The sequence below is a fragment of the Protopterus annectens genome, chromosome 10.part0 (genome assembly GCF_019279795.1).
Source record: "Protopterus annectens isolate FY-2018-M chromosome 10.part0, PAN1.0, whole genome shotgun sequence".
NCBI lineage: Eukaryota > Metazoa > Chordata > Ceratodontiformes > Protopteridae > Protopterus > Protopterus annectens.
This window is the reverse complement of record NC_056744.1, coordinates 119,507,695-119,523,759: the sequence shown is the minus strand read 5'-3', so window position 1 is coordinate 119,523,759 and position 16,065 is coordinate 119,507,695. Positions and strand designations below refer to the sequence as shown.

Sequence of the window (16,065 nt, the reverse complement as noted above, 5' to 3'; positions counted from 1 at the left end):
CCTCAGAGGGGTAGATACAGACGCTCCCGAGGAGGGCCTCAAACGCAAGTCTCTTATAGACCAAGACAGTGGACTGCTTCCACCCCTAGGGGAGGAGAGGGCAGGTCGCAAGCTCATAGGAAACAGACTCAATGACTCCCTCTGTTGGGCTGCAGGAACTTCTTGCCTGGAAGCCCCTCTCGGAGGAAAATTTTCTCTTTTTCACCTAAATTGGACTCATATAACCCAAGACAAGTGGGTTCTGGATGTGGTTTCAAGAGGTTACAAATTCCATTTTCATACCCTACCAAGGCCAAGCGGATGGCCAGATCTTCCAAAACATCAATGGACAGAGGCCTTAAACCAGGTGGAAGATCTTTTGGCTATGAAAGCCATAGAACTAGTTCCACTTTCAGAGATGGGACAAGGTTTTTACTCAAGGCTCTTTCTAGTCCCCAGGAAGCAAAATTCATGGAGACCCATTCTGGGTCTGTCAGTCTTGAACACTTTTCTAGAGATACCAAAATTCAAGCTGCTTACTCTACAGCAGCTACTTCCAATGCTGACCAGAAATGCATGGGTGGTAACTTTGGATTTAAAGGAGGCTTATTTACACATTCCCATCAGGCAGGAACGCAGAAAATACCTCAGGTTCAAGGCCGGATCGAGGCACTTTCAATTCTCTGCGCTGCCCTTTGGATTGTCTACTGCGCCCAGGGTCTTCACCAAATGCCTGGCTCCAGTAGTAGCTTATTGCAGACTCAAGGGAATTCAAATTTACCCTTATCTGGACGACTGTCTTATTCAGGCAGACAGCAAGGATGTCTTACTCCAGCATCTACAGTTTGTTCAGAATCTTCTCAAGTTCCTGGGATTCACTGTAAACATAAAAAAGTCAAATTTGATACCCTCACAACAGATAATTTTTCTGGGCGCTTCTCTAAACACAACAACCCAGATGGCATTTCTGACATACGAAAAACAGTTACAGCTGGCTTCAACTTTCAAAACCTTGGCAACTTTAACTCAGCTATCTGCAAGGAGATTCCTGCAGGCTTTGGGTTACATGGCCTCCTGCATCCTTCTCATACCATATGCAAGACTACATATGAGGAAAATACAGTGGTACCTAAAAAGTGTATGGTCTCAGCATTGCCACAGTTTAGACATACTGATATCCGTCCTGCCTTGTCTTCAAAAGGAATTCCTTTGGTGGTCCAAGGCATGTACTCTAAACAAAGGAAAAACTTCTGTCTGCCTCCTGCCACTCAGATACAAACCACGGACGCCTCAGATTATGCATGGGGAGTCCATTTTCAGGGCATCTGTCTGCAGGGCCTTTGGACAAAGGATCAGAAGCACCTGCATATCAATTTAAAGGAAATGTTAGCCATTCAGAAAGCTCTATTGGCCTTCAGGAATCTTCTACAACCAGGACAACTACTGATACGGACAGACAACACCACAGTTATGTGGTACATAAACAAGCAAGGGGGATCTCATTCCTACCCCCTTTGCAGACTAGCCATGGATCTGTGGAACACAGCTCTAGCTTGCAATCTGGACCTTCAAGCTCAGTTTCTACCAGGGAAGCAAAACTTCCTGGCACACAGTCTGAGCAGAAACCTTTCGGACCCACACGAATGGATGCTGGACACCGAAATATTCAAGATGATAACAGCAGTCTGGGGATGTCCTCACATAGACCTCTTTGCATCCCACCTCAATCATCAACTACAGATTTTTTGCACCAGGACTTTCCACGAACAAGCTTGGAAAGTGGATGCTCTATCATTCAGTTGGAGAAACCTCTCGGGATGTGCCTTTCCGCCTCTTCCTCTTCTTCCACGGGTATTATTAAAGATCAAACAGGACAAGCCCAAGATGATAATCTTGCTGGTCCCAAATTGGCCTTGATAGTTTTGGTACCCAACACTGAAAAACCTTTGTCTGGAGCCCCCTTGGGTTTTACCACAGACTCCGAACCTTCTGTCCCAACACCAGGGTCAGGTTCTTCACTCCCATGTCAGAACTCTCAGCCTGGCGGCCTGGTTAATCCAGGGTCTTTGATTCATTCTCTCCTACCCAAGCAGGTTATGGATGTCATTTTAGAAGCCAGACATCCTAGCACGAGAAAATCGTATGCAGGAAAATGGAAAAGATTTTGTTCCTGGATGCAGGCTCAGGATTCTGATCCTCTTCTTCCTAACATTCCTTTGATTTTACTTTACCTGACAGACCTCTTACATAAGGGTCTCTCTTTCTCTTCCATTAAGATACATGCCTCTGCTATTTCTGCTCATTATAATACAGACCCTCCAATCTTTTCCCACCAGCTCATGAGACAGTTTCTCAGAGGAGCTAAGAACTTAAGGCCCACTAGATCTCCTCCCATTCCTGCTTGGGATCTCAACTATGTTTTGGAAAAGCTCACCTTACCTCCTTTTGAGCCTGCTGCCACATCTGACATCAAGTTTTTATCTTGGAAGACAGCCATCCTGTTAGCTCTGACCTCTGCCAGGAGAGTGTCAGAGTTGCAAGCTCTTATGGCTATAGAACCTTATATTATTTTTTATCAAGACAGGGTGTCTTTAAGGACTAATCTTACTTTCATGCCTAAGGTGGTTTCCAAAGTGGCTTTAAATCAAACTATTCACATGCCAACTTTTTTCCCCTTTCCTCAAAATAAAGGGGAAAGGATCTTACATTCCTTGGATGTACACAGACAACTACGTTTTTACCTGGACAGAACCAAGGACATCAGGAAATCAGAGCAATTGTTTGTTTCTTATGCTTCAAGTTCCAAAGGTAAAGCCATTTCAAAACAGACCATTTCTAAATGGATTGCTCATGGAATCAGATTTTGCTATTCACACCATGGAAAGCAAATCCCAGGGAGTATAAGGACTCACTCCACCAGAGCTGCTGCCACTTCAGCTGCTTTCCTCAGGGGAGTTCCTACCAAAGACATTTTGGAAGCTGCAACTTGGAGTTCAGTGCATACTTTTTCAAAGCACTACAATCTACCTCTCTACTCTAAGTCTAGGGCAGGCTTTGCTTCTGCAGTCTTGCAGGGCCTTTTAGCCACCCCCTCTACTTTATGACCAACTCCCTTTCTTTCTGCTTTGGGATTCTACCCTACAGTCATGACTGCAACAGTGAAACACGATGAACATAGTACAGTTGTGTACACTTACCATAAATGTAGATGTTTGAGTGTCTTCACTGTTGCAGTCTGGGTTTCCCTCCCTCCCTCCTGTCCCCTCTTATTTGTCCTTTTGTGTGGTTCCTTTTTTTTCACCATTCTTCTGAGGTGTATTTGCAAAGGGTATGGGACCTTACTCATTTTGGGACTCCTGACATCCGGGGCAAGTAAAACTGGGGAACATGGCGTCGGCTGTTGGCTTTGTACTCCTGGCGCTCTGACGTCAGGGAGCATGGCTGAACAGCCGACGCCGGACCCAGACTTTCGGATTCTGGCCTTCCAAGGACTGCCTGCCAGCAGGGGAGAACCCTACAGTCATGACTGCAACAGTGAAGACACTCTAACATCTACATTTATGGTAAGTGTACACAACTGTACTTTCCGTATTATATGGGTCCCCCAAATCTAAAACGGTACCTGGTCCCATACAACCCTGTTCAATTTTTGAGTTCCTCACACCTGGAGTTGTTGGAAATTCCTAGACTGCATTTATAAACCTAGGATGTTTGGGTTTGAGTCTCCAACATTAGTATGTTTTAAGAGGTCCTTAAAAACCCACTTTTTAGGCTGGCCTATTACATATTTTAGATACTGTAACCCGTCCATCTGTCTATTGTTATCTAAGCATAAACAACAGTTTATATTGTGGTATCTTAAGTTATATTGTTTCTATTGTAATAGTACTAAGTTTTAAGCACATTAACAAACTTAAATTTGACATTGAATTTGAACGCATTCACATTTGACTGTTCCTTTAACTTTGTTAGCTCTTTTCTTATCACGTCTGTTCCATATTTTTATCAGCCCTTGCATCTTTTACAAAGCAACATATTTTCTGTTTTATCCTTCTGGTGTGTCATTTAGACATCAAAGTGGACTGGACTCAGTAAATAACACTTGTCTTACACCATTTGTAACTTGTGTTTCTTTAGTCTAGGTTATAGTCAGGATATTACTCTATGTCCTGTTGCCCAGCCATTTTAATACAGGCCAAAGTGAATTAGCATGCATACTAGTCTTTTGAGTGAGACTATTTCAGTTAACTCATTAAAGGCTGTATGAGCCAGACTGTTTCTCTCATTTATTGCTTTGCGATCCCAGTTAAAGAACTTTATTGTATTAATTTTACTATAAGAATAAAAATAAATGAAAATGAATTAATAAAATATGTGCAATTAGTTTTTCTGTGGAAATTTTATTTTCCCATCCTAAACACTTAAGTTTCTTGCCTTCTCAAGAGTTTTGCAAGGATGCTAAATACAGCATTCAAATACAGAATTGCTTAACTAATATTCAGATTTTCAGCCAAAAGAAATATTGTTTCACTTCATAAAATATTTAAGATAGACAATTTCAAATGGAATTATTTGTTTAATCCTTCTGGTTGTAGTGTACTTAATGTCATTTTTCCTTTCGTAATGGAGTGAGGACAGCTTGCAAAATAAGCCTGAGGCATACCTCTCAACCTGGAAACATCAAAAATCTGGACAAAGGCCCATGAAAAATAGGTACATACCTGTACACTGAATAACATAAAATTTGCATATATAATTATGTAACCCCGCCCACTCCAATGGAATTTTGGGATACCAACTTTCAAACACAAACTGAAGAACAGACAACCAACATATGGCCCCAGAGCACAGACCCTGTAGTAAATGGTAACAATTTTTTAAATGTGTAGCAATGATGTTCACTGGAAACTTGGGAAGGGAGAAGATGAACCTTAGGATTTTGTTTTTGGTGACTTGCAGTATGTGGGTTTTGTGGTAAAAATGGGCATTTAATGATAGGCAATATTCTAATCTTTGCAAAAGATTATTATAGTTTGCTAGGACATCCAAAAGCCATTCTCCATGGCCTACTGATCAGTGACGTAGCTAGAGTTTGTGCCACTTGGCCCCCAGGCTGTCTGAGTTTGCCGCCCTTGGCCCCTCATAAAATCATGGTTGAATGGGTCCCACATACACAGCCCTCCCCCCTGCAGCCATTCCAGTGTTGCATTACTTGGCTATTTCTCCCATAAACACTGTAATGTGCATACTGCTTTACTTCTACAATGATTATTTGGATTTCATTTAAAACGTATTTTAAATTTTATAGCACAAACTCAGATAGACATCTGCTAAACAAAGCAATACAGTCTCACAATGAAAATAGACTTAGCATTAAAATTTGTCTGCCTTGAAACTCACATTCATTGAAACTCACATTCAAAGAAAATGCATTTGGCCAGTGGTGAATAAAGATTACCTTTGGGCTGTTTTCAAATCATAGGCCCCTTGCACACAAAACATACATGTGTTCTTTGATACACCTTCCTGACTGTATTAAATTTTATTCCTTGTATAATACAACACTCTTGTTAGATCACGTTTTAAATTTATTGTTTTGAACATTTTTCCAGTAAGCAATGAAACAAAATCTGTGGACTAATAATGACAAAACTACCCAATTCAGAACATTTCCATCATAAAAGTCTACTCAAACTTCTACAGTCCACCAGTATTAGTAAATATGCACAATCTCTGCAGAAGTAAAAGTCATCTAAATAATTATGCATTAAAGAGATCTGTAACTAATGAAGATATATTTCAGTTTCAACTACAAATAAAGTGTTTGCTGACCTTGAATAAATTGCCTATGTTACATTAAAAAATGTTAAGCTAGTAAAATTGCAGTAGAGAATTGATGGCAAACTGTTAACAGGTTCATAGTTACTAGGCATCTATGCCAAAGAGGACATTCTTAGGACTGCGGCATGCACCTCCTTTAAAAGTACAACATGGTACAGTATCAGCAATCCATCTACATACTGTTGGAGTAGAACCCACAGCCTTCTGCATCAAAAGCAAGTATTTTACCTGTTGTGCTACTAACAACACAAACAGACTTGGCATAAGCAGCACTAAACTTCTTTTCCCCTGAAAAACTATGCAGCATAAGAAATCTGGAAAAAGCCAAAATTTATTGGGGGAAGGGGCAAAGGGCCAAAACCAGGGACACATTTTAAACATTGCTTGCATAATCCTAGAAAAGTTGATATAATAAAATATTTTGTTTCCTGAAAGATAGGAAGATTGAAACTTGCATGTCAATCATTATTTAGTCACTTCAGTTGATTGATTTGCCAGAAAACATCAAATTTTAAGAGGAGCAGCCCAAAAGCATGAGCCAAACATTCCAGACCTTGAATCACAAGTGGTGGTATGGGTAGAGACTTTAGGCTCTTGCTCCTTATACCTAAGGTACTGGGTTTGACTCTGGGTACCCCTCACAGCCAGTTATACGTACTTGGGGCTTGAGTCTGAGTACCCCTAACAGCCAGCACACACACACACACACACACACACACACACACACACCTCTGTTACTGAAGAAGTATGTTCTACATAAGGGCAAACACCTCTGTTTCTAAAGAAATACATACTACATAAGGAGACACACCTCTGTTTCTAAAGAAATATGTACTACATAAGGAACTGCTTAACCCTGCAGTTACATATGAAAATAAAATAAATGCAGCGATTGTTTCCTGAATTAATTACCCACAAAAAAAAGAATAAGTAGCTTAACCCTTCCATTACTGGAATTTGAGTTTCTCTCCACATAAGAAAATAAATCAGTGCAGCGATAGTTAAACACATAGACATAGTCAGCCGGTTTCCTGAATTACCTGTATAATATTGCCGTTTCTCACTCCACATAAGAAAAGAAATCACTGCAGTTTTTTTTTTCACACATAGGACAGGAAGACCTTGCCATTTCTCTCATCACATAAGAAAAGAAATAAGTAAGTGGTTAACCCTGCCATTACTGAATTTTAAATTTCCCGCACTGGATGCTGTTTCTCACACAAACAGGAAGCTGTGCAGTATTGCCGTTTCTGTCCACATAAGAAAATAAATCAGTGCAGTGATAGTTAAAGTCTTTACACACACACACACACACACACACACACACACACACACACACACACACCAGCTGGTTTCATGAGTTTCATTGCAGCTCAACATTATTGCCGTTTATCTCTACACAGTCCAGGTAAGAAAAGAAATCAGTGCAGCGAGCAATAGTTAAACAGAAAGTCTTTTTTCACACACACAGAACTCGTGTACTGGATGAAATCAGTGCAGCTCAGCAATATTGCCGTTTCTGTCTACACAGTCCACATAAGAAAAGAAATCAATGCGGTGAGCAGTAGTTAAACAGAAGTCTTTTTTCACACACACACACACACACACACACACACACACACACACACACACACACACACACACACACAAAACAGCCGGTTTACTGAATTACCTGTACTGGATGAAATCGGTGCAGCAATATTGCGGCTGTTCCTCACTCCACATAAGAAAAGAAATCACTGCAGCTGTTTCTCACAATCACACAATTGGACAGGAAGGAAGCCATTGCCATTTCTCTCACCACATAAGAAGAATAAGTACAACAACATAGGAAGTGCTTAACCCTGCAGTTACCTTAAATGGAATTTCCCACATAAGAAAAAAGTACAACAGTATAATGAAGCACTTAACACTGCCATTACCGGAATTTGAATTACCCACACTGGACTGTTTCTAATACACACAGGAAGCCTTGCAATATTGGCGTTTCTCTCCACATAAGGAAATAAATCAATGCAGCAATTATGCAATAGGTAAACAGAATAATTTTTTTTTTGTCTTACCTAGAAAAAGATCTGACTCTGCTGCTGCTTCAAGTTAAGTTGAATATTGTCTCCTGAACCTGATGTCATTGTGCACAACCTGCATGTGATGACGTTGACGTCAGGAACAAATTAAAAAAAAAAACTACAAAACAAAACCTGGGAAATTCAGAAATTAAAGAGGCCCCTCAGGAATTAGTACCACCCCAATATCTTGCCCTCAAAACCAATTTTTACCAAGAAATTTGGTACGGTTGAGAGGTATGGCCTGAAGAGAAAAAAAAGCTGAAGCACTAGAGTGTGAAAATAAAATTTTGACATAACTGACTGCACATATTCTCTAATTTTGTTCTTCTTTAAACTTAGATTAGATTTGTGTCTCGTAACCTTTCTTCACTGAAACCATGATGTCTTGGATTCTTATTTAGGCTTGCCTTTAAATATTGTTTTCTAACTCCTGAGGTCTGGTTATCTGGTCTGTAGCTTTCTTCTTCTTTATTGATCCTCTTTAATTACGTTAATTCTCATCAAACATACTCCATTCCTAAAAGTTCTGCATACATTTTTTGAATTCTAGGAGAAAACTAAGATTTAATAGCCTTGTCTACTTCCAGTCTCAACAACTGCTTCAAAAAAAACTTCTGTTGTGTGAATGGACCTATATCACTTACCCTATCAATAATTCCATTGTTTTATTTTGATGTATCACAATTCTTTTGTGGGAGTACCAAACAGAAAAGCTCATTCATTGTATTTGTCCTCATCACTGTTTCTCACATTCTTTCCCAAGGCTGATATACTTTTGTCTGCTCCTTAATGTGTTTAGATGGGTTTTAACCCCCATTTAGCACTCTTTATTGTATTTCCCTTGTCTGGACCTCTGCTTTCCTTCCATGTTTGCTTTTATTGCATCTGATATTGTTTTCTTTCTTACTTCCTTGTGTTTTCTTGTGTGTTGTGAATGATTTTCTTTTCCCTTTGACTTTCCATGTAACTTATTTTACTTGCAAAAGAACAAAAGATTACTAGTCAGCAGCTTGACAGCCGGCCACACAGTTTTAGTGCTCCATAAAATTAATCCAAACGGTGTTTAAAACTTTACATCCAACTTTATTAAAATAAAAAAAAACATTAAAATAAGCATTTTCATTCTGTATACCCACAGGACGTCTTCAGAATAAACCTTCCTAACAGTCAGTACTTTAAATACCCTCCAAAATGGTGGTCACGTGGTCATTAAGAAACCTTTCCTTCCAGCATTTAAAGTGACAAGCAACCAGTATTTGTCAGTGTATTATTACCAAAGTAACTTATTTTACTTGATAATCATAAGGACTTTTATTATTATTATTATTAGTTGATTTCCACAAAGCTTTTCAGCATGCATATAGCATTAGTTTTTAACCTTGCAGTTTTTTCCTCTCCTCCTACTAGACTGTTACGTAACTATTATCTTGGATATTTGCCATTTATACTAGAGATATCCTACTTAAAATAAATAAATAATAAAACAAATTATGCTATTTTAATGGATAATGCTTCAAGACTTTTATTCCACACAAAAAGCCAGCCTGCAAAAGTCATGCTCCTAAAGGACCATGTATATTTCACTGTTATATATAAAAAACTACATCTACATGTAGATTTGTCGCAGAGCTAACTATCCATTGGTTAATTTCTCGTTGGTGACTGCTAACTTCTGCCTCCTTTTTTCATCTCAAACCCCATTCAAAATTGCCAGTTCCTTTATTTCCATTATGCATCACATATAACACAGCATGATCCTTTTAGTGGAAGACACAACTGCTTCTTTTTTTTTTCTCAGTTGTTTTTATTGAAAATTTTAACAACAAAACATTAATATATAATAACAGACATATTATAAAACAAATATACATATCTAAAAGAAGAAGAAACAATAACTAAAATAACAGTGGTGTCTACTATAAAGCAAAGCTTTTTAAACAGAAAAAGAAATATGATGAGTAGTTGTATTTAACTATTAAGGTCTGTTTATGCAGCAGTTCTTTGAATTTCAGCATATATTATATAAAGAGGTGAGATACAGCTGCTTCTGAGTAAACCTTTAGTATGCATGTTCCATTTAACATCTGTTATCTTCAGATTCCCTTTCATTAATAACGCACCCTTTTCTGCCTTTTTAAAGGAAAACTCCACCCTAGAACAAAAAAAACTGTTTTTTTTCACTCTGTCTTTTTTTCCTGACTGATTTTAACACCTCAAAATCACTCTGTTTTATTTGTAATTTTAGCCTGTTTTCCACAACTCGGCTATCATTGGGCCTTGATGTAGCAACATGATCTTGTATTCCCTCAAGCCTCTTTTCCATACTACTTTGAAAACACTGAACAAAGACCTGCAATTTAGTTACTTTTCTGGCTGTAGCTGGATAACTTCTAAGTATAGTGTAAAACAAGGTCTGAGCCAAACGTAAATGAGAGCGATTAGAGACAGAAAAGTAGTAGTCCTTTTACAGAAGGTAAAGAAAATAACAGTGACCCCCCCCCCCCAATCACATTATATGTCAATGGCATGGGAATTCAAAGTTACTTTCTTATGTCTGGCATGAGTCATATAAAGTATTATGGGAAAGAGAAAGCGTTGAGGGAGTACAAGATCACATTGATACATCAAGCCCCATTGGTAGCGATGTTGTGGAGAACAGGCTAAAATTACAAATAAAACACTTACAGTGATTTTGAGGTGTTAAAATAGGTCAGGAAACAAAGATAGAGTGAAAAAAACATTTTGTTTTTAGTTCTAGGGTGGAATTTTCCTTTACGTTTTCTTCCTACTATTGTCCTGTTCCTTTTATCCTCTTAACAGGCAGGGGATAGAAGAGTTGTAACTATCCCCTAAGCAAATTATGGTCTCATGTTCATTTAAGTGAATTTTCTTCAATTTTACAAGGTGTACCTTCAGTGCTTGCATTCAAGACATAATATAGAAGTACATGTAACACTTTAGGGGCATGACTTTGCAGGTAGGCTTTTGGTGTAGAATAAAAGTCTTATAGGTACATTGGTTCATAGGTTAGTACTAGGCTAACTGCCCTTGTGGGCCTTTTAAGCTTAACTAATTGTCCCATTGTGTCTGTAAAGTAAATACCTTAACCATTGTTCCAACTCCCCAACCCCATAAAAAAATTCATCTACGCCTCATCAGGAAATTATGCCTTGGTCTTCCTCATGACAGGTAGGGATACTCAGCCATTATACTAACCTTTGTAGAAATCAAGTCTTGAAGCATTATCCATTAAAATAGCATGATGTACATCCTGAGTAATCCCTTTTCCTCCAGCCTAAAGTGACTGGCAGCCTGGATCAGAGACATCTAATTCTGGTCAGCAAGGGAACTGGATTAGCATCTTGCACTCAGACTAATGATTCAGAAGTAACTGTCAATAACAATGTGTTAAACATGTCATCATCACCTTTGTCACCAATTCATATATAAGTACTTAATAAATGGTTGAATTTTATACCTGGCTTTTTTGTCTCTGAGAATAGTCTTGCACAGGATATTATATTCCTTTGTCATTTACTCAATTTAAGGTTACATTTTCAATCATCTTTTAATTCTGGACATGAGGATGTTTTTTAAATATCATAAATCAAGTTTCATACCTCCTATGTACCACAATGTTCAAATGTTTCAAACATGCATTCTCAAAGATTTACATTTTCATTCTAGGGAATTCAGGATTAAGCCTAACAACCTTTCAAAGATCAAACACAGGGCTATACAGGAATTGGAAAATAATAAGGATTTGGTCATTCTACCTGCGGACAAGGGTGGGACAGTGGTTGTCATGGACTGGACACAGTATAATGCTGAAGCGGACAGGCAACTCAATGATGGGCGTTACTATATATGTATACCTTTAGATCCTACCTTCAGTTTTAAGAAACAGATTGATGAATTCCTGTTGTCTGCGAAGGAGGAGGGCATTATAACGGATACAACTTTATATCATTTTAACAGTGTCCAATCCCAAGAGTCAGTACATCTATTTTCTTCCAAAAATGCATAAAGATCTTTAGCATCCATCAGTCAGGCCCATCATCTCAGGGAGGGGCTCCATTACGGAACCCCTTTCACAATTCCTGATGAAGCATTTACAACCTTTACCAAAATGGGTTCAGTCGAAGATTCAGGACACCACAGAACTCTTGCAAATTATCTCAGAGATGCAACTGGAACCAGGTTGGTTGTTATGCACTCTAGATGTCTCTGCATTGCATACCGACATTCCTCATTGCGCTGGGTTACAAGCACTTAAATATTGGCTCTATGAGTCAGAACTTTATCCACCAGGTTTCATCACTTTCTTGATCTGCCTTGCAGAACACGTTATGACCAAAAATGTGTTCTATTTTCAAAATAAATGCTATTGGCAGGTTCAGGGCACATCTATGGGGGCATCTTTTGCCCCTATTTATGCTGACCTCTTTATGGCCCATTTAGAGGAGCATCTCATTTATGACAATGCACATAACATTTATCTAGATGAAATTGACATCTGAAGGTGTTATCTTGATGACTTTTCGTTAGTATGGAGATCTGTTGCGGAATATCTTATAGAATTTGTGGGGTACCTTAATGACAGCATAGGGGGTATACAGTTCATAACTAATTATAATGTCCAGAAAGTTACCTTTCTGGATGTTCTAGTTATTAGGAATGTTGATCATACCCTAGAAACAGAGGTTTATCGTAAATACCCACAATATAACTCTCTTCTTCATGCCTCTAGTTTTCATCCGCCACACATTTCCAGGAACATCTCCAAGTCTCAGTTTGTACGGATGAAGCGCATTTGCTCACATCCAGCCACTTATGAACATTTCAAGGAGGACTTAACAACTAGATTTAAAGATAGGGGTTACCAAATGGGTAACTTCCTCAATGCCAGAAATTGGGTATCAACATTGGATAGGAGTGATATTTTGAGGTACAAAGAGAAAAAACAAGAGAATGAATCAGTGATTCATTTGGTAACCATGTTTGGGAGAAATACCGACGTGTTACTGAACAGTGTCCAAAGACATTGGAACATTCTTTTAGCAGATAGCAGCCTGTCTGGGTTTTTACAAGACAGATGCCTTTTTTCCTTTCAAAGAGGAAGAACTTTGGGGTCACATTTCAGCCATTTCAAACATAGCCCCAGGAATAATCAGGACCCTATTCAAAGAACTTTGATTGGTGATCTACGTGTGGGTTGTGTCCCTTGCAGACATTGCACTCATTGTCAGAGGGTTACTAAATCTAAATAATTTACTAGTAAGAACACAGAAATTGTATATGACGTCAGGTTTTTTGCCAGTTGTGGTACCGATTGGGTAATTTATCTCGCAACATGCACCTGCTCAGCCTTTTATGTAGGGCAAACATCTAGACCCTTACGATTACAAATATCTGAACACTGCAGTGACATTAGAACTAAAAAACCCAGTAATGCTCCTTATAAACATTCGTTGACACATGGGAATGCAAACTTCAGATTTATGGTTATTGATAGGATCATGGGTAACAGGCCTAATAAAGCTGGATGGCACTCAACATTAAACACTAAGGAAAAGAAGTGGATCATTAAGTTGGGTGGTTTATCTCCACTTGGTCTCAATGAGTACTTTTGAATGACCAATGAGCTTTAATTTTGATGACAGGATAAGTATAAAATAGTGCAATGGAGTTATTGTTTTGTATTACACTGATGAAGGCTATGTATTTTTTGTAGCCGAAACCAGTCTTTTATTGCTCTTTGCTTCTATGTCATGATTTTACATGATTAAACATTGAATTGCCATAGTCTGCTGGCCTCCTGTTTTGCTACTTAGCACCTGGTGTAGCCTACAGAAATTTTATCATTGAAGCCAAATCCTTCCTTCTGGTGGCCAGCAAGCACAATACAGCCACATGCCTGCTATATCCCAAAACTTCAAGAGAGTCAGCTATCTGCCCTGTGTCATGTTTCAGGTTGCTGTTTTTCCCATCATTCCATCCAGCTGCTCCAGCAACCAGCCTTATTATCAAACTAAGACCATCTGGGACAAATTTGGAGTTTTTTTCACCATCTGCCATGGAGTTTGATAACAACATCACTGGAAATAATTCAACTTGAATGACTCTTCCTATAAAGTGAAAAACAGATTACTGACAAAGAATGCCACTTTCCCAATAGATTCCAGATTCTTTTGTGGACATTTTTCATTAATGACCAATAGGAAATTGTGTATTTAGTAGCTCTATAAATAATTCAGTAAGAATTTAGAAAAAAATTCACTTCCTGATTCATTGTATTAGTCTTAAATAAACAGCCACAGCACTGTCATGTTGTCCTGTGGGAAAATGGATTTCCAGGATAAATCACCCACTGCTGGGAGAGCAGGTGTAAGCTACGTCTTTACTCCAACATCATTTACATCTCTGAATTACTAAAGTGCTTACTTTTAGCATTGGGGGTGGGGGGGTAGCAGCTGATTTTTTTTTGTAAACTGGTGAAATTAAAACAAGGTTATTTAAGAATTAAAACATTTACTGTGTACACACACACGTTCAAGTTCATATACAGCTGATATATGCTAGTATCATCCAGAATTTTGTAAAGAAAAACATTCACATTGTATCGTGGCAAATACTGCTTTGCAATAAGCAGATCTGACTGGAACTGGTAAAACTCTTTCACTGCGAACGTTGTGATCTGATGTCTTTTTTGTCCGAGTCAACCTTTGGGTTTTTGGATCCGAAAAGGTTAGAAACTGAGGATCCAGAGCTCTGACTCCTCCTCTACCCATAATCCCTCTCACCCACAAAGTACCACAGATCTCTGTTTTGCTGCCTGATCTAGAAGGTCATGTATTTGAGTGCTCTGATATTTCAGTTATAGAAGTACCTTTTTCTTTTGGTTACCTATTTTTGGACAGTTAAGTTTTTTACCTTTTTCCTTCCTTATTTAAAATAAAAAAATATGTGTGTGTGTCTATATATATATATATATATATATATATATATATATATATATATATATATATATTAGATATAGATATGTATATATTTCCTACACAACTCTTCTACTCTTTCTATAAACAGTTTTTATCCATTAGTGTAGATCATATTCTCTCTGCTGTTGTTATTAAAGTTATTTGTTATATAGAATTTGTTTTATTCCTTTCAAGTTCCTTTCCATTCTTATGGCAGAGAAAGTTCTGGGGTTTTAAAAAGTGTATGACCTGTGGACATATGATTTCCCTGCAGGACCTGAACTCCCTTTGTGTTTATTGTATCGGAGCTGCCCACATAGATACAGACTGTGAGGCTTGTTTGTTCATCCTTTGGTTCTAGAGCTGTCCAAGGCCATAGAGTCAAATTGTTTTTTAACGAGCTTATCCTCAGTCAGGACATCAACTCCCTCTGTTAGTCCTTCAGTTTCTCCAGGTAAGACCATGGAGAAATCTAAACAAAAAGAAAAACTGAAAGAGAAAATGAAGTGCAAGTCTAAGAAGAGGTCAGAAAAATGAAGAAAACTGTCTCTGGTCCCGTCAGAACCCTCTGGTCCAGCACCAAAGTTAACTCATCAGTCAGATCCAACTCCCATTTGGATCCAGTCACCTACACCTCCTCCTTGTTTTTCACTGGAGCCAATGAGTCCTTGGCTACTTTCTCTTTTACTTCAAGTGAAATGATCTGTATACAGTATTGAACCTTACTATTAAAAGAAAAAAAGCATGAGAGGTTCAGTGGTGACTATAAATAAAGAAAAACAAACATTAAACAGACATTGCTCTTTCCTGAAGCCTTATAGTAAAGATTTTGATGATTAAGGAAAATGTTCGGTGTAATGACCATAAGACAAAACACACTGAACTCATGAGGAGAATCTCAGACTTGATTGTAATGCCTGCTAATTTTATATACTAACTCTGAGATCAGTGAGCCACAGAGTAAGAGGAATACTCTGAGGTACCACAGCCTCAGACTTAGTGGATGTATATTTACTATACGTACTTTCTGTCTTGCTGTTTTGAAAACTGCCTTTTTGGTCCCCAGAATTTCAGTAAGCATTCCTTTAGCTAGCAGGCTTTACTCATGATACATCATATAGCAGAGCCTCAGATTGGCCTCTCTTGCCTCATGTCTGACTACACACATAAGTGAAGACAGTAGCCATGCCACTGTTAGC

At 38.4% G+C, this 16,065-nt stretch overlaps 1 protein-coding gene and 1 long non-coding RNA gene across 3 annotated transcripts in view; one reads left to right on the top strand and one right to left on the bottom strand.

Annotated features, from left to right (window-relative positions):
• Positions 1–7,603, bottom strand: part of LOC122812994 — a 238,202-nt gene extending 230,599 nt beyond the window's left edge. The window contains exon 1 of the long non-coding RNA XR_006366617.1: positions 7,493–7,603. This is a non-coding gene — a long non-coding RNA (uncharacterized LOC122812994). The remainder of the gene's footprint in view (positions 1–7,492) is intronic.
• PITPNC1 (phosphatidylinositol transfer protein cytoplasmic 1) overlaps positions 1–16,065 on the top strand; it is a 2,469,295-nt gene that overhangs the window by 2,179,906 nt on the left and 273,324 nt on the right. The window lies entirely within an intron of this gene.